The following is a 23,732-nucleotide window of genomic DNA, read 5'->3' as shown; positions in this document are numbered from 1 at the left end:
ACCAGCCATTAAAAAAACCAAAGGGCGTCCATCTGGAGGCTTGATAATTTGGGTACGGCAATCATTACAATGTAAAATCCAGCAAAGGACCCTTCCATCAAGTGATATATTACCAGTCAATATTACGTGGGTTAATGGCAAAGGGGTGGCTATTTTCAATATCTATGCTAGGGGGTAGGGGGGAACACATCTGAAGTAATATCTGTCCTTGACCATGAGCTCGAGTTGTTGCCAACTCAGCTATCTATTATAGTTGGGGGTGACATTAACACCACTTTCGAACCTTTAGGACAAGAGGATCAGATTTTGGCCTCAGAGGAGGACAGTAAATGGGGAGTTCCCCAGCTCGAACTGGCTGTGGTCAAGAGATGGTCTGCTGCGGCCATCCAAATTAAGAGTCTATGCTTAGCAAGGGGTCTTAGAGCAGCAAATGGGCGTACCCCATCTGATCGCCAGGGGAGTAATACATTTGATAACGGAAGGTCTACTAGCCGAATAGATTACTTCCTGGTGGATATCAGGGTTTGGCATATGCTGCTAGATATGATCGTAAAAAGTAGAATTGAAAGCGATCATAATCCTCTCTGCATGGATTTTAAAACTAATACAGGGTTGAGAGAATCAAGTCTCAGGGGTGACAAGGTGACTTTAGATATAGTTTCCTCAAACAATCAGCGCCATGTAAAATGGGGTAGATTGGTCGAAGATCCTGAGAAGTTTGAGGATCTTAAAAGAGTAGTGGTCGAGTAAGTTAACAACTTGAAATTACATAGTAACAAACCAAATTTTTGGGAAATTATGGCAGAGGCTCACACACATTTTTTTACTAAGCTTCAAGGGTTCTTTTTGAAAACAATAAAACAAAGCAAGACTATGAAAAAGCTACCTAAGTTGGGCTGGTACGATCAATCCTGTAGAATAGCCCGCAAGAACCTTAGCAGTGAACTCAGGTCTAGGAATATATCAGAAGTGAGGAAGGCCAGGGACATATATAGAAAAGCCCCAAAAAAAGCTAAGAAACAGTGGGACGAGGATCACTGGCGCGACTTGAAATTTGCTTGTGCTGCCAAAGATCAAAAGCAATTTTGGGCAATTGTTAAGTGGGATAGAGGAGGGACAGCAGAATCCCCACAAAATAATGTCGTTAAAAATCTGTGGATAGATTTTTTTAAACCACAGTATGCCTGTAACCTAGCTACAGATTGCCATACCTTACCCCCCACGGTCTTCTTCAACTGTAAAGTATTTACCATAAAAGATGTCAGCATTGCATTAGACTGTGTGACAGGGGGTAGAGCGCCAGGCATGGATGGCATTCCAGCCGATGTGTTTTTAAGTGATCGGGAATCATGGTGTCAGTACTTTACATGGCTAGCCAATTCTGTGGCCCAGGGCGCACCCATACCTAGATCTTGGAAGGGTGCGGAAATAATTCCGGTTTTTAAAAAGGGTGACAAATCACTACCCAGCAACTACAGACCCATCAGTCTTATAGATTCTGCACAAAAACTGATGGGTCGATTAGTGCAGAACAAACTCCAAACTTGGATAGTTGAGAAAGATATCTTGTCTCCATACCAAGCTGGTTTCCGCCCCCTTATAAGCTCTATAGACCAGGTCTTCTTTTTTATAGCCCTCTATTGGAGGAATGTGACCCTGACAAATGGCCCTTTGTATGCTGTATTCGTTGATTTAAAATCAGCATTTGATTTAGTTCCACTGTCAAAACTTTGGAGTGTCCTTGCAGAAGTTGGTATAAGCCCAGAACTCCTAACGCTGCTCGTCCGCTTACATGAAAACAACTATGCTAGAATCAGATGGGGGGCACAGGGTGAAGTGACTGACCCTTTCCCTGTGGAACGTGGGGTTAGGCAGGGATGTGTCTGAGCCCCCACACTGTTGTCCATATATATTAATGGCATTGTGGATTACCTAAGAAGATCCCCCACCGATGCACCAGTACTAGCAGGGGCTCGTGTGACAGTCCTCATGTTTGCGGACGATACGCTGATAGTATCACGATCACCTAGTGGGCTTCAGAAGGCAGTAAATGCATTTGGTGAGTTTTGTTAGAATCGTGGTCTAGAGCTGAATACTTCTAAGACCAAGTTTATGTGTATGAATCAACGGAAGACATTCAAAGGCTCAATCCCTTTTAATTGCACCCCATTAGAGCAGGTAGAGGCCTTTACATATTTAGGAATATCCCTTCAGGCTAATATGAGATGGAAAAACCATATTGACATGGCAGTTTCAAAATTCCAGTTAACAGGTGTAGTAGCGCTCAAACATAGAGCCTCAATGACTAAACCAATCACCCCTGTGCTAGAAATTTATAGCATGAAGGTGAAAACTGCTTCACTGTATGGATCGGAATTATGGGGATTTTCTAACTTGAAGGAACTATCATTGGCAGAGAATAGGTTCTTGCGGCGCCTAGTTGGGGTACCACAAAGTACTCCTACCGTTCCTTTGTTGCTTGATCTCGGCAGGAAAAGTATAGAGGACTTAGCGCGTCTATGCCCTCTATTGTATTGGAGACGGATAAGAACAACCCCAGAATTACATCACTATGCTACAGCACTAGTGGATATTATTAATGCTGACCGCTTTCATACCATCGTGCGGCTTAGAGAATTACGGGGTATATTAACTAAGTTGGACTTAGACCACCTCTGGGCTAATACTAATGCATCATGTTACCCATCAAAGATTATTTTGAACAAAATGTATTGGGACATGGTTAGGTCATCTGCTTTTTGTACTGGATCCAACTCCAAATTAACCTGCTGTTTTCTTGATATCAAAACAGTACCATCTTGTGAACCCTACTGGGACATTATCGAAAAGCCGCTCGACAGAAAATTGTACTTTCAACTTAGACTTGGAACTCTGCCTTTAAACGCATTTACACAAAATTGGTCTGCGAATCGGGATGAGAAATGCCATCATTGTAAAGATCTAACTGAGAATGCTTCCCACTTACTGTTTGTTTGCCCTCTATATGTCTGCCCACGTCGTAAATGGATCAAACCAGTGTGCCTCAATCTAGGGACACGCAGGCACATAGAGGCGCTAAGAATACTGGAAACTGATTGTACACCTTACTTTGCAATTGCTGTTGCAAAATTTTTAGGATGGGCCTGGTCTATTCGAACTCGCACTTTACAATTATCTGATGTAGCTTCATGAATTACCGTCACCATGATTTCTATGTATGATCAATTTTTATAATAATTCTTGATGGAATATTTTAATCGTGTAATATAAGTGACAGCATAAAGTGTTTAATGTGTGTTTTATATATATATGAATTTTAGTATTAGTATTTATTGTGTAGTGATAGGATGTGAATTGCTTTTATGACTTGCTGTCGAATAAAGCTTTTGAAATTTGATTTGGTTATCATTTTGTTCAATTTTGTACCATATGCTCCTGTTGTGGTATGTTTGACTCGTGATGAATGTCTGTTATGCCCATCTGAACAGATCTGCAATGCATGCTTAATGTAAGATGATTTACATCCATCCCAATTTGTGTCCAGGACATCATAATGAGCTGATAGTAAGGGTTTGATTTGTATTTTGAAATGTCTTATGACTGTTTGTGCAGGTACATGCCTTGAGCCATATGCCAGCGGACGCAATTCCCTGTCTCTTTCTTTTGTATGTAAGAAATTGCCTTAGTTTTGAAATGTGAGTCTTCCTTTACCAAGGGTTTGGATAATGAACCATCCTTTATGTACCTGCAGATTTGAGTCCTGCTCCCTGTGAACTGTTTTTACTTTGGACCTTTTTGAGTGCTGTAACTCCAAGTGGGACATTTTGATACCATGTCCTGAGTATACAGGTAGGCATTCTATCTCATGCCATGCTGGCTGGGCTCAGTTAACAGTGGTCGAGGAATGGCACGGGTCCACCAGGGGCATGTAAACCTGGCCTGGCAAAGCATAAGGGGCCCCAAAATAGTTATGTCCCAATGTATTTGAGTGCGGTGTGTGTGCTAGCAGACCTGGGTGCATGCTAGGGGTTGTATGTTAGGGATTCATCTGTCTGAGAACTGCTCAGGATATGTGCTGGATCATTCACATATTGTTATTATTGACGCATTCAACAGCCCATGCTGGTTGTGACTCCCTGTGATGACCTGGCTTAGTGCCCTGCGGTGAAGCTGAGATAACATGAGAACTGAGGCATTGGTAGATGCCTGCTTAGACACTGCTGTACACACCAGGACACAAGATGTAGGACTAGGCTATTGGGCTGATGGGGGAGTGGCAGGCCAGGCTGGACTGTATTAGTCAATTTTTTTCTGATTGGTTGTGCTTGTGGGGCTGGGTGAATGACCTATGCCGGTGAACAGTTTTTAGTTGCTGCCAGCACAGTATGGAGCAGGCTGTGCCTGCAAGTGGACAAAGTTTGATTGTCCGTGAAGTCTTGGAGAAGAATCGTGGGTTGAGGGAACATTGGGGGAATCAACAAAGCCTCACCAAGTGTGATGCCAACCGCTTCCATAAAGGGGTGAATGGTGGAACAGTCACAAAGATTATGAACCAGATCACAGCATGTATCATCACAGCAGCAGCACCATCTGTAGCTTCGCCGGGACCCAGTGCCAGTCATATAGTAATTAAAAGAGGCAGAATTTCAGCAGAGCTTCCCTGCACCATTGCCCAGGGCCTCCAGCAGCACTGCCCAGTCCTCAGGCTCATATTCCACCGGGAGGCGAGTCTGACATTTGCTACACAGTTTGTCCAGCAGGGGCACAGAGTACAGATGATGGATCAGGAGGCCATAGAAGCAGGACATCATCCTTAGAAAGTGAACCCATATCTTCAGGTATGAGACCACCGGTGAAAGTGAGAGAGCCCAGGGCCATGGGCCCAGCCAGTAGGAGAAACGGTCACCTCTGTAGGTACCGCCAGTGTTTATCGGGTGGAAGGCCGAATTCCTCCTGCAGCGTGTCAAAGGAATTTATGGTACCCTGGTGAATACCAGATGGATCCATATACCCCAGTAGAGTACCTCGCCACCAATTCGGAAGTCAGCATTAACTCACAGGGGCACATGTTCATGGAGCCAGGCGTCCACCGAGAGTAGGCAGTGGGCACGGCTCCAGGATTTGATCATGGCCTGTATTATCAGGTTTTCACAGCTGGGGACAGAGGGCTTATAATGGTAAATGGGATGCAGCTCCCAAGGGCAAGCCAGGAGACTACGCTCAATTGCAACCCAAAACTGAGGGTCTGGGGCCTCTGGGAGCATGTATGTAAGTTGTGCCAAGTGCAAGGCCAGGGTGTAATGCTCAACCGAGGGCAGACCTAGGCCGCCACATTAGTGGTGCTCTATTAGTCGGCTCCTGGCCAACCTGGGCTGGGACAAACCCCAGATAAAGGCCTTTGTGTCCTTGTCCGTAGCACAGCCGCGAAAGGGGCACATGCAGGAGGAGCATGCCAAGGACATAAGTAAAGCATGGCACGGTCACCATCTTGACCTTTTGCATCCTGACCTACAGTAAGAGATTAGGGTGGGACCATTTTTCATGTTCCAGTCGTGTGTGGTACAGTAGTGGGTGAATGTTGTTCACCACCATGTGTTCCAGGCCCTGCCGGATGTAAATCACTAAGAATTTGAGGTGGTAGGACTTCCATTGGAAAGAGTAGGTTGATATGCCTGCACCGGCGGTCATCTGCAAACATCGGCAGGGTCTTAGGTCCTTGCTGTTGCCTCAATTAATTCTGGAGCCTGAAATAATTGAAAAAATCTGAAATGGTGGTTATGAGTGTCAGAAGCAACCGGATGCGGGTCAGAAATCATGAGCAGAATTTTATCCAAATAGATTTAAAGGATCGGGGTGGCAATGCCTGCCCACAGTGGGGGCTGGTGGAGGGCTGCTCCCAGAGGCCCACCAGCCACATGAAAGAGAAGGGGTGACAATCATCAGCCATGTCACATTTTCCGTCTGACTGGAAAGGGATCTAGGAGGAACACCCCACAGTTGGCCTATGTGAAGGGGGAGTTGTAGAGGCACCAAACCTTGGCTATGAAGTAGACCTGGGCAGAGTTTGTGGAGTTCCGTTATGTGCCCAAAAACTTCACGCCACGTGGAGTTCTGCAAGCGACAGAGTGCATGAGGTCACTCTGTTCACGCTGATTATTAGCGCCTAGTGTTTGTCCCATGCTGGAAAATCAGCGCGAACAGCACCAGGCGCAGCTCAAGAGGGCGCTGCTTCTTTCTGCCACTTGAGTAGGTGTTCTACTCGAGCTGCATCTTTCTCAATGCAAACAGAAGGTTTCTCAATGCAAGCGAAAGCGGCGATCTGAGACCGCCCGCATTGAGAAATCTTGTGTGGAGGTGGTCTGGAGTAAGATTTTCCTCGCTAGCGCTCACCAACTTAATGTTTTTAACTACTATGTCCTCTACGAGGAGTGTGGAAAACACAGCAAACTCCGTAAGTGTAGTGTAATTATGCCCAGGCCTACCATGAAGTCCTCACCAAGGCCGAACCACCGAAGCGTCACAAAGAGGTTGCCCCACTCAATTTTATCAAATGACTTCTCAGCATCAAGGGAGAGGGCTGCTTTGGGAGGGTTCCGCACAGAGTACAGCAAGTGGGCCCACGTGCAGAGATGATTACGCGATGAATGCCTGTGAACAAACCCTACCTGCGAGTGATGAATAGGGGTCAGGATCACCTTCTGGAAACGAGCACCCAGTACACCCACGGGATCTTGATGTCCCCAATAAGCGAAGAGATGGGTCTATAACTGCCACAGAGGAGGGGGTCTTTTCCCGGCTTGGGGAGGACCACGATCAGGCCTTGTTTGAGATGAGGCCAAGGGATCCCGTCCTTTCTGCCGACCCAAAAGGTCTCAAGGAAAAAGTCAATTTCCTCCGCCTTTGCCCATTTATAAAACTCCACCGGGAATTCATCCTCCCGAGAGCTTTCTGGTCTGGGATGTCAGAAATGGCCTGTTAGATTTCTGCATTGCAGATCTCCCCTTCGAACAAATTCCTGCCTGAGTCATTAAGGCGTGGGAGGTGCATTCTGTCAATGAAGGCATTCAGGCTTGCTGGGCTTGCCACAATGGCCGGGGTGTATATGGCTTGGTAATAACCCACAAATTAGTTTGAAATGTCCTGAGGCCAGGTAGGAGGTCTCCCCCGTGGTGGACCGGAAGACTGGGATGGATAGCATGGCTCCTGTTGGTGCAGCTTTGCCACCAACAGCCTCCCTACCTTCTCTCCCTGCTCGTAGTGGCGACCCTTCAGGTGCAACAGAGCATATCCCCCTTGGAGGTTTACAGCACATTTAGGTCCATTCAGGCCATCTCCAGGCAGCACCAAACGCGAATTGAGGGGGTAGCAGTATCGAAACAGGTGACAAAAGCAATGTCAGCCTCCAGGGCCTTCTATCGCTCAGCACAATGCTTATTGGCAAGGCTGCATGCCTCATCAGCAGGGCCCAGATGGTGGCCTTAGAGGTTGCCCTCATGGTAACAGACCCCTGGTTAAGCTTCAAGTAACTAGTAAAGTGTGACTGGAGCTGTTCTTTGCCCGAGGGGGATTAGTATTCGGAGATATTGTGGTGCAAAGAACTTCAGCCCAGGCTGGTCAGACATAGTTCCAGGGAGAGGAGGATCAGGGAGTGGTACGAGAGGGCACCCTCAATGATCCAGACATCCCAGGAGAGGATGACTCCTGGCTGTTAAGCCAAGAAGTAATCTAAGCAGGGCTACATGCCGTGTACCAGTGAGAGGAAGGTGTACACCCGATCCGTAAGGTAGAAAAGGCACCAGACGTCCACATGGTCTTCATCCCTGGTGAGTGCATGAGTGCCGTGTCCACATGGTTGCCCATATCATGCAGGCCAGTATCGTATTGCGGGCCAGACTCTAGTCCCCTCCTACAATCCAATGGGTGGCATCAATTTCCAGAAAGAGGCTGTTGAGCTAGGGGGAGAAACTGCAGTTTGAACCTATTTGCCCGTAAACAGATACTGAGCAGAGCGTTTTACTGCAGAGGCAGAGTTTTACAAAGGCGTATCAACCCTTGGAGTCGGTCAATGAGCTCTAGCACCAACCCCCTTTCATGGCCCCTTACCAGGTTAACAGGGGCTCTTTGGTGATCCAGGTCCGCAGCACACAAAAAAGATGGTGGATCCCAAGGGCAGACCCCACTTGCAAGCAAGCTCTGCCCCGTCCGGAACATGACCACTCCAGCAAAGATAAAAAGCTGTGCCTCACTACAGGGGTCTTATAGGGAGTCAGACAGGTTCATGCCTATCGAGTGGCAGGTCACAGGTGGGCTCTCACTTTGCCCAAAGGCAAACACGCACCCAGGGAAAACCCTGCTTGATCCCACAAATAGAAAGTTACACCACTAACAGGTCAGAGGAAAATGGCCCCACTAAAACACATTTGACCAAACAAAAAAGAGGGAGGATCCCAAGGGCAGACCCCACATGCAAGCAAGCTCTTCCCCGTCCGGAACACGACCACTCCAGCGAAGATGAAAAGCCGTGCCTCCCCACAGGGGTCTACTAGGGAGGATGTTGCATTCCAGAGATCAGGGCAATGAAGAAGTGGGAGCAGATCCCTTCACCATGGGAGAAGAGAGAGTTAGCCTCCCTGGGTGACCTGGAGGGTGCATGTGTCCGTGGTCTCAACACACTCCCCTCTGTGGCTCAGGTGGTCATGATTCCTCTCCGTCCAGTATCTGATGGTGAAGCCAGTCGCCATGTGTGCTGAATGAACCAGCGCTGCTCAGTGTTGGGGTGACTAAGGCCTTGGCCAGGCTTCACTGCACTCCCCCAGGAGGTGAGAGCGGAGAGTCAATAGTGGGAAGTTGGGCCCCTCAGTAGAAAATGCAAAATAGTAGGGGTGGATGAAAAGGGGGGCCCAAGCACAAAGAGCAAGGGGCAGTCCAAAAGGCAAGAAGGATGGGCAAGGTTGGGAAGGGAAGGACGTGACCCTGGCCGCCCCAGTGCCAGATTCACAGTTAACCAGAGCAGTGCAATCACTCAAGTTCCGGGGGTCCAGGTCAATGCACCATTGATCCACAGCATTGAAGCGTGCTAAAGGTCCCAAGTCCAGCCTCCGTGAGGAGGGGAAATAAAGGTGGGGAGAAGAGGGCATGGCTCCTACTGCCTGTCGTCTACAAGTGGACCAACAAGGTTGGTCACTGGCTTGCAGCCTCATTAGCACTGCAAGCAGGGCAGCGCTTCTCATTAAATAGGGCAAGGCAGGATAATGTGCAGTGGGGCAGACGTGGTGAGTGTCAGGTGTCACTCTCACCACTAAGCCCTATATTTCCACTGAAGAGGGGAGGGTAGTCCATTGTTAGGATGGGAGAATACGATTTCGATGTATACCATGATATGTGCAGGCCCGACAATTGCAATACCAATAAATGCAATGTCAATGTATGCCATAACCTATGCCCTCATAACAATGTCAATACCCATAGATGTAACGTGAATGTATTCTATTATCTATGCCCACATAACAATGTCGATACCAGTAGAAACAATTTTGATGTACGCTATTACAACTATATGCACAATATTGAGAATGTTGGTAAAAATGAAATCAATGACCGCCACATTATTTGTAGAAGTCCAAATAAACTCGAATCATTGCTGTCGGTTTCAGCCAAGGTGACTTCCCCATCAACCCTGAGTCAGAGATACGTAGTGAGACAGGTCCATGCCTATCGAGTGGCAGGTCACAGGTGGGCTCTCACTTTGCCCAAAGACAAACGCGCACCCAGGGAAAACCCTGATTGATCCCACAAATGGAACGTTACACCGCAAACAGGTCAGAGGAAAATGGCCCCAATAAAACACATTTGGCCAGGGGCCTGCATTCCCCAAAAATCCACAAAGATAGAGTGCACGTACATAGAAACACTCAGGGCACACAAAAAGTAGTGATCACTCTCTCCCTACTCCAGACATCTGGACACATACACACTGGCCCACAATAGTTCTTCCTGAGGTTGTGAGCCATCTGTATCCCTTATAAGATGCCTAAACTTGTTATTTACAACTAAGAGGTTGATTATGATCCCGTTCGGAAGGGCTCTGAATTCCGAATGAGATTTGGGTTTGCCGAATCCGATGTGGAACCCTTGTTTCCAACCGAATCATACCCAGTTCCAAACGACCAATTACGATGCCTGGAAACCGTAAGGGCTGTCCAAATGGGTACCGTAAGGCATTCGTACAGGTCGAGCCTTTCGAAGCCGATTCGTACAGCTGTATGGACAAGGTTTCCGAGCAAGCGATTACCTCGGACAGACTCGGACAGCCATTCAGATTTGGTTTGCCAGGAACAAAACAGTTGTTGGAACTTTTCTTTGGGAGCCCATAGCAGGCACCCCTTCAGGCCCTCCGAATTGGGCCCATGGGAGGACCCATGGGTCTCCTCTTCCTAACCATGCACAGTGTGGCAGGCACCATGGGGTGCCCACCACTGGGTGCATGATTTTTCCCAACCACCCTATTCTTTTATTTATTTATTTATTTATTTATTTATTTATTTATTATACTTATAAAGCGCACTACCACCTCGAGAAGCATCCTGGCGCTGGAGAACCCAAGGGAGAGGTGTGATTAGTTACAGACTACAAATTAAGCCTGGGTAGGAAAGAGCAAGGTTTTTAACTGTCTTCTAAAAGTGAGAAGGCAGTTGATCTTCCTCAGATCACTAGGCAGCGAGTTCCAGAGCTTGGCCGCAGCCACGCTGAACGATCTGCCACCTGCTCTGGATCTTCTAAATCTCGGTACAGTCACCATCCTAGCTGAAGCGGAGCGTAGATTGCGGACCGGCACATGCCATGAAAATTTCCTTTGAAAGCAAGCCGGGCCTAACCCATGGAGTGCTTTAAAGGTCAGACAAAGTGACTTAAACATCACCCGTTGTCTCAGAAGGAGCCAGTGCAATTGAGCCAGGGCCCCCGAGGAGGAGGATCTGTTTGGCCAATCTAAGGCGAGTTTTGCAGCTGCCGACTGGAGTCTCTGGAGTCTGTCCAGGAGATAACTGGGAGACTCCAGCAACAGGGCGTTACAGTAGTCTATCCTACTGAGCACGGTGCTGCGCACCACCTCTATCCTTGCCAGGGACGGTAGCAGGGGTAGGATTTTTTTCAAGAGGCGAAGGATGGCCATACAACTGGTTACCACCTTAGAAACCTGAGCCTCCAAGGAGAGGTCACTATTGAACATTACACCCAGATTCCGGACTACCTTCACAGGCTGGATCTGGGGCGAAAAAATCCTTCGGCCAGAAAGTACTAGGTAGAGGAGAATGTATCCTAGGCCTAGGGCAGTAAGGCACTTCAGTCTTCCCTGTATTGAATTGCAAGGAATTGGCTTTCAGCCATTCCGCAGTGGCTCTCATACAGTTGTGGAATTTCTCCCAGGAGGGAGAGTCATTCCCCTCTCAGGACAGGATCAGCTGCGTGTCGTCCGCATAATTAACAGTTTTGATCTTAAACTGCTTGATGATCGGCATTAAGGACTTCATATAAACATTAAAGAGTATTGGACTGACAGCCGATACTTGAGGGACACCATGCGAGATGGTAGAGAAGGCGGATTGAAAGGGAGGGAGTGACACAGCCTGTTCCCTACCCTGGAGGAAGAACTTAAACCATCCAAGGGCTTTCCCTGCAACTTACACCTCTCTCAGCCTGTCCAGCAAAATATCATGGTTCACCGTATCAAAGGCGGCAGACAGGTCAAGCAGGATCAGAACCCCACCTGTCCCCTGTCTGCCTGCCATCGTAGTTCATCCAGCACGGTCACAAGGGCCGTCTCGGTGCCGTGAGCTGAACGGAAGCCAAATTGAACGTCATCCAAGAGCTTGTAGTGTTCAAGATGCCTTAAAGGGTGCCTGCCACCACCCGCTTTATAATTTTTGCAGGATATGGTAGGAGCGAGATTGGCCTAAAATTCTTTAGGCAATCCGGATTAAGGGAGGGCTTTTTCAATAGGGGGGTAACCACCGCTTGTTTCCACTGAGGTGGAACAGCTCCCGTAGCAAGCGACTGGTTGCACACTAGTCGCAGTGCAGGGAAGAGCTCAGATTCATACTCCTTCAAGATTTTTAACGGTAGCGGATCAAGCGGGGACCCGGATGTAATGCCAGAGGCCACTTCCCTGAACTCCTCTACAGACAGCTGAGGAAAGACTGTGAGAGGTTCAACTCCTTCCAGTACATAGGCAGCGCCGGGGGTCGGCAGACTGTCACAATCAACTTTTTCCAAAGATTGTTGCTGCTCCACCCCGAGGTCGTCGATAATCAACCTGATTTTCTCCTGAAAAACCCTTGCTAGGTTGTCACAGAGTTCCTGAGAAGGGGGGAAGTCGTTATTGACACAATCTGGGCTAGTGAGACTATTCAGGATGTTAAATATACTACGAGAACTGTTTGGGGCATCGAGAATCACAGGTGCGAAGTGTTCTACCTTCGCTGTGTGAATCTCCTTCTTATAGGCCCCTCGCTTGGCTTTCCAAGCTAGCTTGTCTCTGTCCAGATATGCATGCCTCCACCTTCTTTCTGCTTGTTTACATTCCAGTCTCAGATCTTTGAGGCTGTCTGAGAACCAGGGTGGGGAGGGCCTCCCCCTACTCATATGGTGTTTAAGAGGAGCAGAGGTGTCCAGCACCGAGATAATCTTCGAGCAGAGGGCAGCGTAATTCACCTCAATGTCTGAGGCCGAGGTGAAACATTGCTCAACCATGAATGTAGGTGACGCACCTTTTTTCCGGGTCAGGGACTTCCAGTCCATGCTAACATACTCCCTAACTGGCCCAGATGTCTCTACTACGGGTAGGCCTGTCTTTAGAAAGAGTTTAATCAGCGAGTGATCAGTCCATGCCATGGGAAGCACATCCCCAACCGTAGGAAGATTAGCTTCTGAAAAGACCATATCCAGTCGATGACCTCCCTTGTGAGTAGCCTGTGAAATTCGCTGGGAAAGACCAAGAGCCTCACACGAGTGAATCATGTTAAGGAAGCCTGTATTCAAAGTGCCGTTCATCCACAAGTTAAAATCCCCAAGGATCATCAGGTGGCTATGTATAACTGCCATATTGGAAAATAATTCCAATAATTCCTGCTGCTGGGCATACGTAAAGGCCCCCGGAGGTCTGTAGCAGATGATACACATAAAGACAGACCTCTGTGCATTCTTGATAGAGAAAGCGAATAATTTGCAGCCATTGCACTCTTCCATACTAATGACATTCAAGTCCCCCTCCCACTAGTTCTGGGCTTATGACGCATTTTGAACCCCGGTGGACAGGCAATTCCAGCATCCACATCACATCCTGGCACAGTCCAGGTTTCTGTCATGCAGACGAAGTCGAGTTCATGGGTTTCCAACACTAGTTGGATATCCACACTATGTTTAGGGAGAGACCTCACATTCAGAAGCCCACCGGCTAAAATGTCACCCTTCAAATAGTCCGCCATAGGCAAGGCCGTGATAGACAACCTCAGGGTCCCTCTGTCCCGCCCCCTCTCGCCAATGCTGAAAAGTTCCTTAATGGTGTACCGTCTAGGCTCTCCAGCCGCCGCGGGTCCCTGTTCCTGCCCAACAGAAGCCGCATACCGGGCGCTATGCGCGTCCTTGGCGCGGACGGGCGCAGACGGGCTTGCCTTTGTCGCGCCTTCGGCGTGCCAGCTGAGCGTCCTAGACCTAGTGCACATTTCAGGCCTCGGGAGACAACGAGACCCGCCGGGGCTGTGCGCTGATTGGCTAGTAGCCAGCCAATTAGCGAAGGTTACTGCGGCAGATGCCCAATGGTGGCCTCCACGCGAACAAGCAGCGTGTGAGCCGAGGGGCAGGATCAGAAGGTAGAGTGTGAGCAAAGCGAGTCAAATGTGAATTTTTAAAAGGATTAAAAAGATATTTTCTAAGCTCTTTTCCCTCCAACAAATTCCCAGAAAGTTCTCCAACAAACAGCAGCACTAACTAACCGGCGCCCTTTTCAGGCCTCGGGAGACAACGAGCTCCGCCGGGGCTGTGCGCTGATTGGCTAGTAGTCAGCCAATCAGCGAAGGTTACTGCGGCATTCTTCAATGGGAGTCCGACTGAATCATATCCGGAAGTATCCGGATGCATCCAAATCACTCGGATTGACTCCCCCGATCTGAGTCGTCAGGAAAGCATACCGGAACCGTTTTGGTTCGAATGCTTTCTGAACTAGATTCTAATTGGCTCCTAAGATGCTTTTTTATGAATGCAGAATTGGTGTATTGTACCTCACGAGATGTATATATTGTCACCCAAAATTTTGTACAGTGAACAACTATCATCAGATGGACTCTGTCGATACTCTCCCCGCCGCTGCGTTTAATTAAACCAACTTGTTCCTGTTTTGCCAGACGCCTTTTTTCTTTTCATTTCTTCAAGGTGAATTTATATCTGAGCAACACCATCACCCCGATCCCTTCAACAAGTAAAAAGGATCCACGTCACAGGCCCGGCCTCGCAGACTCACCCTGGCACAGCGGTGCTGTCAGTCATGTCAGGCCTGGCCACGGGGAGTCGGTGTGATCTATGTATTCAGTGAGCCTCAGGCCCTGTAGAAGACGAATCAGGAGCCTAATAGATGAAGGGAAGAGGTGGTGGGATCGCAGTAGGAAGTAAGAGATCAGTCACTCTGCCCCGCACAGAAGCTTCCTTTGTTGCTGTCTCCCTTCGGTCCTGCTGATGCTGCGGAGTTCTACAGGTAGGTGGCCATTCTGATTGGAAGCCAGACTCCACCCACTTCCATTTTTTTTACCTATGCTATTTTTTGCTTTTGTGTGCTGGGACTGTGCTAAACTGTCACAGTGTATGTGCTATGACCCCTAAAACATGTTGAAATTGTTAAAACTCCTAATTGGCATGTTTAACTTACCCATAAGTCCCTAGTATATGATACAATGTGTGCCCAGTACATGTAATTTAAATGTCACTAGTGGACTGTAGCACCCATTGTGCCACCCACTACAGTGACAGTGCAACCATGACTGCATGCCCATCATTGTAGCCTGGCTGTGGTATTTTTAAACTGTAGTTAGACCTGTTAACATAATAGCATTTCACACCTTGCAGTTTAAAAATGCCTGGCTGTGGCATTTTTAAATTGTAATTAGACCTGATAACATAATACTATTTCACAAGCAAAAAATTTCCTTTTTAAATAAAAATAAGTCATCCCTACATTGGCATTCTAAGCAATATGGCAGGGTGAACGGTATCAATTTTTTATTATTTTTTTTATTTATTAAATTTGTTTAAATACATGTTAACAATAGTTATGACAAATCTTCAAACAAATTCTGTAAAATTTAACTTGACCAGTGCCTCTAGACAAAAGACAGTTGGATTTCTAAACGGAACATATGTCACTGGTTAACAAACAAGGTCAACATTTAATCAAGAAAAATTAAAGATAAAGAATCAGCATTATTCTCCAATCCATTTGGTTACTGGTGCCCACAACTTCTTACCCATTTCCTGTTTCCTATGCCCCTTGAGTCTATACACAGCTAAATACTATATATTTTCCAAGAATCTAGCTCTCCAATTAACAAACGTGGGAGGGTCGGAACTGATCCATTGAGATGTAATATTAGCTCCTAGAATGCCCATTGCCATAAAAACTAGACCTATATCCGACCTAGTCCATCCCGTCAAATTCTGAGTCTGATCGATCCCCAGGATCGCTAAGCCAGATGGTATTGATAGTGACTTGTCGAGGATCTGGGTCAGGAAAGACTCAATATCTTGTAGGTCAAATCAAGTCAATACCACTTTCTTCGATTAATTAAAATTATATCTTGTAGGTATTTTACCAACTCGGGACAGCTAAAGAACATGTAGATAGTATCGCCTGCTAAGCGCACACCTGCTACATATCTTTCCCCGTGACCCATACCGTTTAGCGATTTTCCCCGGGGTGCAATATAGATCAAAGATAGACATGTAGTGTTTCGCTCTCAGACTGCCAGTTATTAAAATCTGATTAGCTAAATCAGTTTTGCTCTGTGCCAATTTACTGTCCCATCTGAGGTCCTGAGTGGCTAAGACGTCAGGAAGAGTAGAAAGTAAGGTTTGATAGATTTTCCCCTGTCTGGATTTAGATGCTAAACTGTCAACCAGCGGAACCTTAACGTAATTACCCCTCCCCTGTGTCATAGTTTTAGTCAAGAAATTTTGTAAGAACTTAAAAAAGTGTCTTGTGGAAAGTCCATATTTTTCTTGCAGTTCAGAAAAAGAACTAATTTGGCCATTACTAATAAAGTCTCCCAAAACCTTAACTCCGAGGGCACCCCACTCTCTGGCTATTTGGTCCTGAAAAATCGGCAGCAGTAGCCCATATGAAAGCAAGGCGGTGTATGCATTTAAGTTCGAAACCCCTAACTGGCGCCTCATTTTTTTCCATATTGAGAATGCTGATTGAATTATTTGAAACTTTGTTTTCTTGTAGAAACTCGGTTTGATGATTCTGACTAAGCTATTTGGCGCTTCCTCCCCTACTAAGAGCTCATATATTGTAGGCTTGACTGGTTCAGGTACTAATACCTTACTTCCGGCCAATAGCGTCCCCATATGCTGTAGCAATGGTGCCCAGTGCTAGAGCCTGAGAGACGTAAGTCCCCAACCCCCCTCAATCGCGGAAGGATTAGCCATTTAGCTGCCCTTCTAGCTTTGTGATAACTCCATAAGATTCTGATACAGACTCCTTCGGCTCTCGAAATGCAAATAGCTGGAAATTCAAGAGGTATTGTCCGGAACAAATATAGGAATTTGGGGAAAATGATCATCTATAAAACATTACAACGCCAGTGCAGTGAAAAGTGAAGGTGGTCTAATCTTGAGAGTGCCTGATCAGTGCTTTTTATAATTGGTAATATATTTCAACTCAGGAATCTGCTCAACCGCGGCCGTGATCTTTATACCCAAATAGGTTGCTGATGGTACTCGTGGGATCTCCTACGGTCTTGAAGTATCGGAGTGTATGACCTGAGTTTTATCGGTATTTAGTTTGTAGCCTGATACAAAATGTAATTGTTTCATAATATCATAAACTGCAGGCAAGGTATGTCAATATTTGTGGTGAATATAGCTACGTCATCAGCATATACTAACGTTTCATACGAGATCCCATTTACCGTAACAGCTTCAATCCGTTGATCAGCATCCAGCTTACTGAGCAACAGATCAATATACAGGGCAAATAGTAATGGTGAGCAGGGACACCCCTGGCGAGTTCCTCTGCTGATAGATAATACATTGGACTCTTGTCCAGAAATCTGGACACAGGCTTTAGGTGAAATGTATAGGGCCTGTACAGCTGTAACAAATTCCGGCGGGAATCCTATAGACCTCAGCATCAGCCAGAGAAACCCCAAGGAGATCCTGTTGAATGCCTTCTCTGCATAGAACAGGATCATCCCCAGGGGCATCTTTGAGGCCTGGGCCAAATCAAACAAGGCCATTGCCCGCCTAACATTGTTCGATGTATCCCGACCAGGGATACAGCCATGTTGACGAATTGAAACCAGAGGAGCAATGACCCTTCCCAGCCTCAATGCTACTATTTTGGAATAGATCTTGCTATCTGCGCATATCAAAGAAATAGGGTGATATGAAGAGGAACTGAGTTCCGGTTGTCCTTTTTTTAGAGACTACAATTGTTGTTCTATGCCAGGAGTCAGGAGTCTGGCTAAAATAAAAATAAGAGCTCCAGTTCCCCGAGAAGGACTTGTCTGAAAGTACGATAAAATTCTAGGGGCAATGCGCCAGGGCCAGAAGCCTTACCTGCGGCCAGCACAATTATGGCAGATTCAATTTCTTCCCATGAGATCGGGGCAGAAAGCATATCCCTCTGTTCATGAGTAATCTGAGAGATACCATAATCAGACAGAAAGTCCTCACCTGAGTCTTCCTTTTCTATGGCATATAGCCCCTGGTAAAACGCCTGAAAGACCTCCAGGACGGGAGATCCTGAATCTGTCCCCTTGAGTTTTTTATGCAACAGATTCTGTTCACAACTGCTCCTTGCTGAATAAGTTTACCTAGTAGTCTGAAGGTTTTCTCTCCATATTCATATATAGCAGCCTTATGTTGCTTAAACTTAAAGGCTACATTCCTCCCCGAGATGTTGATGTATTTTAGTTCTTGCTGTTGCTAACTTTTTTAACATTCATCACTCTTCTGCGACTCCCCAATTACCCAGATAAGATAAATAGGGTCATAAACATCACTTGTTGACAGTGTCACTGTCAACAAGTGATGTTTATAACCCTGTTTTTACAAATGATTTTGATACTAGAATAAAGGAAACTTTGGAAATACACTGTTGTTTGGGAAGAAATTGTGTACTTGTTTCCCAGTTTAATGTGAAGCTGTGCACCTGTGCTTTTGTTTAAAATTATTGAGTTCCGCTAGGAATAACACTGTGACAGTGGGTGTGATACGGTGTGCACGCATATCCTCATGAGTATAGATAAGGTCAGAATAAGGGAGGGATAGCGATTTAGGTGCTGTTATTGGAAGGGATCCACTGTCCGGGGCTTCATTTTTATAAGTACTCTAAATCTAGTAATAGCCTTCTGTCAAAAGTCCACATTGTCATTTCTTGTGGAAAATTTTTGATCGGGAGTTAGATCACTAAAGGGTTATGATCGGATACAAGTCTTGGGAAGAGCTCACAAGTGACCCTTCATTCTATTGTATTGGTGACAAAAAAAGCATCCTCCTCTCGACAATTAATGTAATTGACATCTCTCTGAGTAACTATGTCTTTCTGGAGATTTGAGTCCAAGTCTTTCCTACCAGTTCCCAATCCATTAATTCTCTGTACTTCATCTCCCAAGATGCAATAGGATTGCAGTGTTACTGGTAGAATTGGACCATCCGTTTTTACCATTGATGCTGTTTGGACAGGATTGGCCATGGGATTCGAAGATTCAACAATGAGATCCCCTGCATCCAGTTCTCCCCCCCGGTGGTGAGTTCTCACTTGTTACTGCCCCCCTCCACTTGTGCTATTGACCTGAGTCCGGGACCCTTTCACCGCCTTCTACCCTTGTAGCGCAGAGTCCACAGTTTTAGGTTTCCCATAGGGAGACCTTCCAGCATTTCCCGCCGCAAGATTAGCAGAGTTTGCACAGTTGCCTTTCGTTTTGCTTTTAACAGACTGAGCCTTAAACAACGCCGGTACGGTTTGCTTACCGCGTGTTATGGCTCCATTGTTTGAAGTTATCCGCTGCTCACCTGCCCCAGTTATTTCAGTTCCAGCGCTGGGGCTCAAAACCGTGGAGCCTCCTCCAGCGGAGTTGCCCGCAACAGCCGGTTTCCCGATATCTTTGGGCCCACAGTCGAACCGCGTCCTCTCACTCCCTTGCTGCCTGTCTTTGGCAGCATCCTTGCGGTCTCCTCCTTCAAGCTGGGAAACACGGACCAAATAACGGCGGAACAGCAGAGAGCTCGGGACGCCAGCTCACAGGGAAGCGGAGTCCTCCACAACAAACTCCGCGTTCTCCAAAGACTCCACAGCATCCAAGCTGGCTTTGGAGCTTTGGCCTATTTCCCTGGTACGTAAATCAAGCAGTTTACTTTTCCCCTGGGGGTAATTTTATTTATTTATTTATTTATTTCCAAGGTTTTATATAGCGCTGCTGGACCCGAGAGTATCAGAGCGCTTTACAACGAAGGTAGACATAAAACGAAAACTTAACAGTGTGCAGAAAATGCAAGGGATATAGTATTGCAATCAGAGCACTATACATGTGAGAAAACAGTAATAAGATATAATTGACAGAGTGAAGGACATTCATATGGGATAAAAAAAATTGTATTGGGAAGAGCTAGGGGGTAGAAAAACAGGGATGTACATTCATGGGAAGATGCATGTTGAGAGTTGAGGGAGAGAAAGGAGTGTAGAGGGTGAGTGAAAATATGAGAGGAAGTAGGATAGGGTGAGGAGAGGTGTGGACAAGAGAAGAGAAAAGAGTGAACAAGGACAATAACCCTAGACACCGCAATATTTGTTGAGGAGAAGTATTTTGAGTTCTTTTTTGAAGAGAGAGTAAGAGGGGTTGCAACGAAGATTTTTGGGGAGAGTGTTCCAGATCATAGGAGCATTCCCAGAGAAAGACCGGACTTGGGTCGTTTGGCATTTAAGTCTGGGAAGGATCAGGACAAGGGTATTAGTACTTCTCAGAGACCTAGAGCAACCTGCTTTTTGTAGTTTACTTGGAAGGTAAGAGGGGGTGTTTTGGTGAAGAGCTTTGTGCGTGATACAGGCAATCTTGTAGGTGGATCTTCCTTCTATTGGGGGCCACTCGAGATTTCTACAGACGGGTGAGATGTGATCACACCTTTTACAGTCAGAGATAAGTCTGGAAGCTAGGTTGAGAACAGATTTAGTTGGAGTGAGATGGACTTTAGGGGTGCCGGCAAGTGTGGCGTTGCCATAGTCAATCCTAGAGAGGACAAGCGATTGGACAACAATTTTGAAGTCATCCGCTGGGATGAAAGGTTTAATTTTTTTGAGGTGGAGAAGGGTGAAGAGAGCGCTTTTGGCTGCATTTTTAATGTGTGGGATGAGGTTAAGATTTTGGTCGATGCTGATGCCTAGGGATTTGACAGAATTAGAGGTGGAGAGGGAGCAATTAAGTGCTTTGATATCATTGATCCAGAGTTGGATGGGAAGGGGATTGTTTTTGGGGGTGAAGAGGATGGTTTCAGTTTTTTTCGGATTCAGTTTGAGGTGGTTCCGATGGAACCAGGCTTGAACTCTAGTCAAGGTGTCATTGAGGTGAAGAATGTCTTTGTGGGATTTGATCTTGTAGTATAATTGTGTATCATCGGCATAGAGGTGGTAGCTGATTTTAGCTTGTTTCAGGATGACGGTGAGTGGTTCCATGAAAAGATTGAATAGGGTAGGGGAGAGGATGGATCCTTGAGGGACACCGAGAGAGACAGGTAGAGGTTTAGAGAGGAAGTGGTTAAGCTTGATTTGCTGAGATCTGTTTTGAAGGAATGAGGAGAACCATTTGTAAACAGTGCCTTTCAAGCCAAATCGATCTTTGAGAGTGTTGAGAAGAGTGGGATGGTGCACAGTATCAAATGCAGCCGAAAGGTCAAGGAGGATAAGTAGAGAAGATTCACCTTTGTCTATGGAGCGATGTATGTCATCAGTAATGTTTAACATAGCTGTTTCAGTACTGCACCCCTTTCTAAAGCCGGATTGGAAAGCGTCAAGGAGATTGAAGGAGACGATGTGCTTCTCTAATTGTGATAATACACATTTTTCAAGGGCTTTGGAGAGAAAGGGAAGGTTAGAGATAGAGCGAAGGTTGTTAAGATCATTTGGGTCGGCAAAGGAGTTTTTCAAAAGGGGTAAGATTTGGCCAAGTTGAAGGGATGCAGGAACACAACCAGTGGAAAGGGAGGAGTTGATGATATTAGTCCATGTAGGGGCGATGATATATTTGAGTTCTTGAACCAAATGTGCGGGAATAGGATCATTGGAATTGGAGAAAGGTTTCAGTTTGGTAATGATATTGATGATCGAGGATTCTGATATTAGACTAAATTCGCTCCATGAAGCTTTGTTTTTAGTTAGGAGGCCCTTGGGAGAGGGGTCTGGAAGGGTGATATTCAGGGGGGGTAGAGATGGATCATGCAGTGAGGGAGAAGTGGGCGCAAGTGTATCTGGAGTGTTGGGGAGAGTCTGTTGGATGAGGTGAGGGTGGAGTGGGATGGGGAGGGAGGAGAAGGATAGTTCAATCTTGTTGACTTTATTGGTAAAGATGCTAGCAATTTCATTGCATCTGTCAGTAGATGCTAATATTTTTGGAGGGCCAGTGGAGGTTTGTTTTTTAACAATGTTAAAAAGTTCTCTAGGGTGGTTTTTGGCCTGGTCAAGTTGTGATCGGAGAAAAGAGGCTTTTTCGTTGAAGATGTGTTTTTTATATTGGGCTCTCGCAGTTCTAAGGAGAACCAGATTATAAACGGTGGGCTGGTTCCTCCAAACACGTTCAGAGTGTCTAAGGGCTCGTCTTTCATTATTGAGTTCAGAATTGAACCAGGACTTGGGAGGGTTGTTTTTTTGTTTTTTGAGTTTAACTGGAGCAATTTGGTCAAGGGCTTCAAGAATAGATTTGTTATAGTGGTTAGTTAAGTCATTTGTGCAGTCGGAGAGAGGAGGAAGAAGTAATCGGGTTTTAATTGTGGATTCCAGTTCGCCAGGTGGAATACGGTGGAGGTTGCGAGGAGGTTTCATAGGTGGGGAGTTGATGGGGGTGGGGCGTGTAGTGGATCGATTCAAGGTGAAGAGTATAAGGTAGTGATCAGACCAGTCTACCGGGAGTATATTCGAGAGGGAGGCCAGATCATTGCTAGTCATAATAGCATCGAGGGTGGCTCCTTTGTTATGGGTGGGGGAGAGGCAGAGTTGGGTCATGTTGGTGATATCAATGGCTGCCTTAAATAGTGTAACAGAGGGGTCTTCAGTTTTAGTCCAGTGGATGTTGTACTCTCCAAGGAGGATATTCTTGGATGTTGAGAGCGATGCTTGAATAATAAGCTCGGACATCTCTTCAGTAAAGGGGATGGAATTCCCAGGGGGGTGGTAAATAGTGTGAAATTAAATGGTGGGGGAGCCGTGTATAATGAGATCAGCGCAAAGGTATTCAAAGGATGCCGGGTCTTGTAGATGGACAGGCGAGATGTTCAGTTCAGTTTTAAAGATTAGGGCAAGGCCTCCTCCAGTTTGCTCTATCCTATCTTTCCTAATGATAGCATAACTGGGGGGAGAGAGTAGGTCGAGGATCGGGGTGGATTGGGCGGTGAGCCAGGTTTCAGTTAGGAATGCGATGTCAATGTTTTCACTGAGAATGGTTTCCGCAATCTCAGTAGCTTGGCAGGAGGCGGAACGGCAGTTGATCAGAAAACAAGAGAGTGGGGAGGGGTCGGCTAGTTGGGTGGGGGGACAGGGTGGGATAGGTCTAAGTTGTTGGGGAGGTCTTGGGGAGGTGGGAAGAAGGGGGAGTCTGTTCGTTCCTAAGAGGACTGGAATAGTAAACTGATGAGTAGGGTGGATAGTAGTTGAGGATGGAGAGGGAGAGATAGGTAGGTTTGTGGGATAATGACTAGCCGAGGTTGATGGGCAAGTACCGCATTGTGGCGGGAGGAATGCGTTGGGATTATGTGGTGTGTCAATTAAAGGAGGTTGAGCGGGAAAGGAACAGGAAGTAAAGTTATTGTTAAGTGAAGGAGTGATGGTGTTGGTGATGTCTGTTTTCGAGCAGTAGGTTGAAGGATTGAGATGGGTGTTGAAGTGTGGCGATGAGGCGAATTGAGAGGGGACTGTGGAGATTGCTTTTGTAAGGAGTGCGATGTCGCTTCTGAGTGCGGAGATTTCAGAAACGAGGGACGAAAGGAGACGTTCGATGTTAAGGGGTGGCAGTGTGTGGGTTGATGAGTGTGGTGGGTCCGTATTTATTGGGAGGTTGGTCATGAAATGGTAGTCTAGGGGTGGGATAAGATGTGTAGGAAGCAGGGGAAACCAGGAGAGGGGAGGAGGGTGTAATTATAGTGAGGGGGAGGATTGTTATTTGCAAGCAGGTGGGTATTTGAAGGCAGGTGTGTATCGGTGGGGGAAGTGGGAAAGGCCTTATTGTTGATCTGACAGTTGTGTGTAAGTGGTGTAGGGGCAG

The sequence above is a fragment of the Lissotriton vulgaris genome, chromosome 2_1 (assembly GCF_964263255.1).
Source record: "Lissotriton vulgaris chromosome 2_1, aLisVul1.2, whole genome shotgun sequence".
Lineage (NCBI taxonomy): Eukaryota > Metazoa > Chordata > Amphibia > Caudata > Salamandridae > Lissotriton > Lissotriton vulgaris.
Note: the sequence above shows the minus strand (reverse complement) of the source record.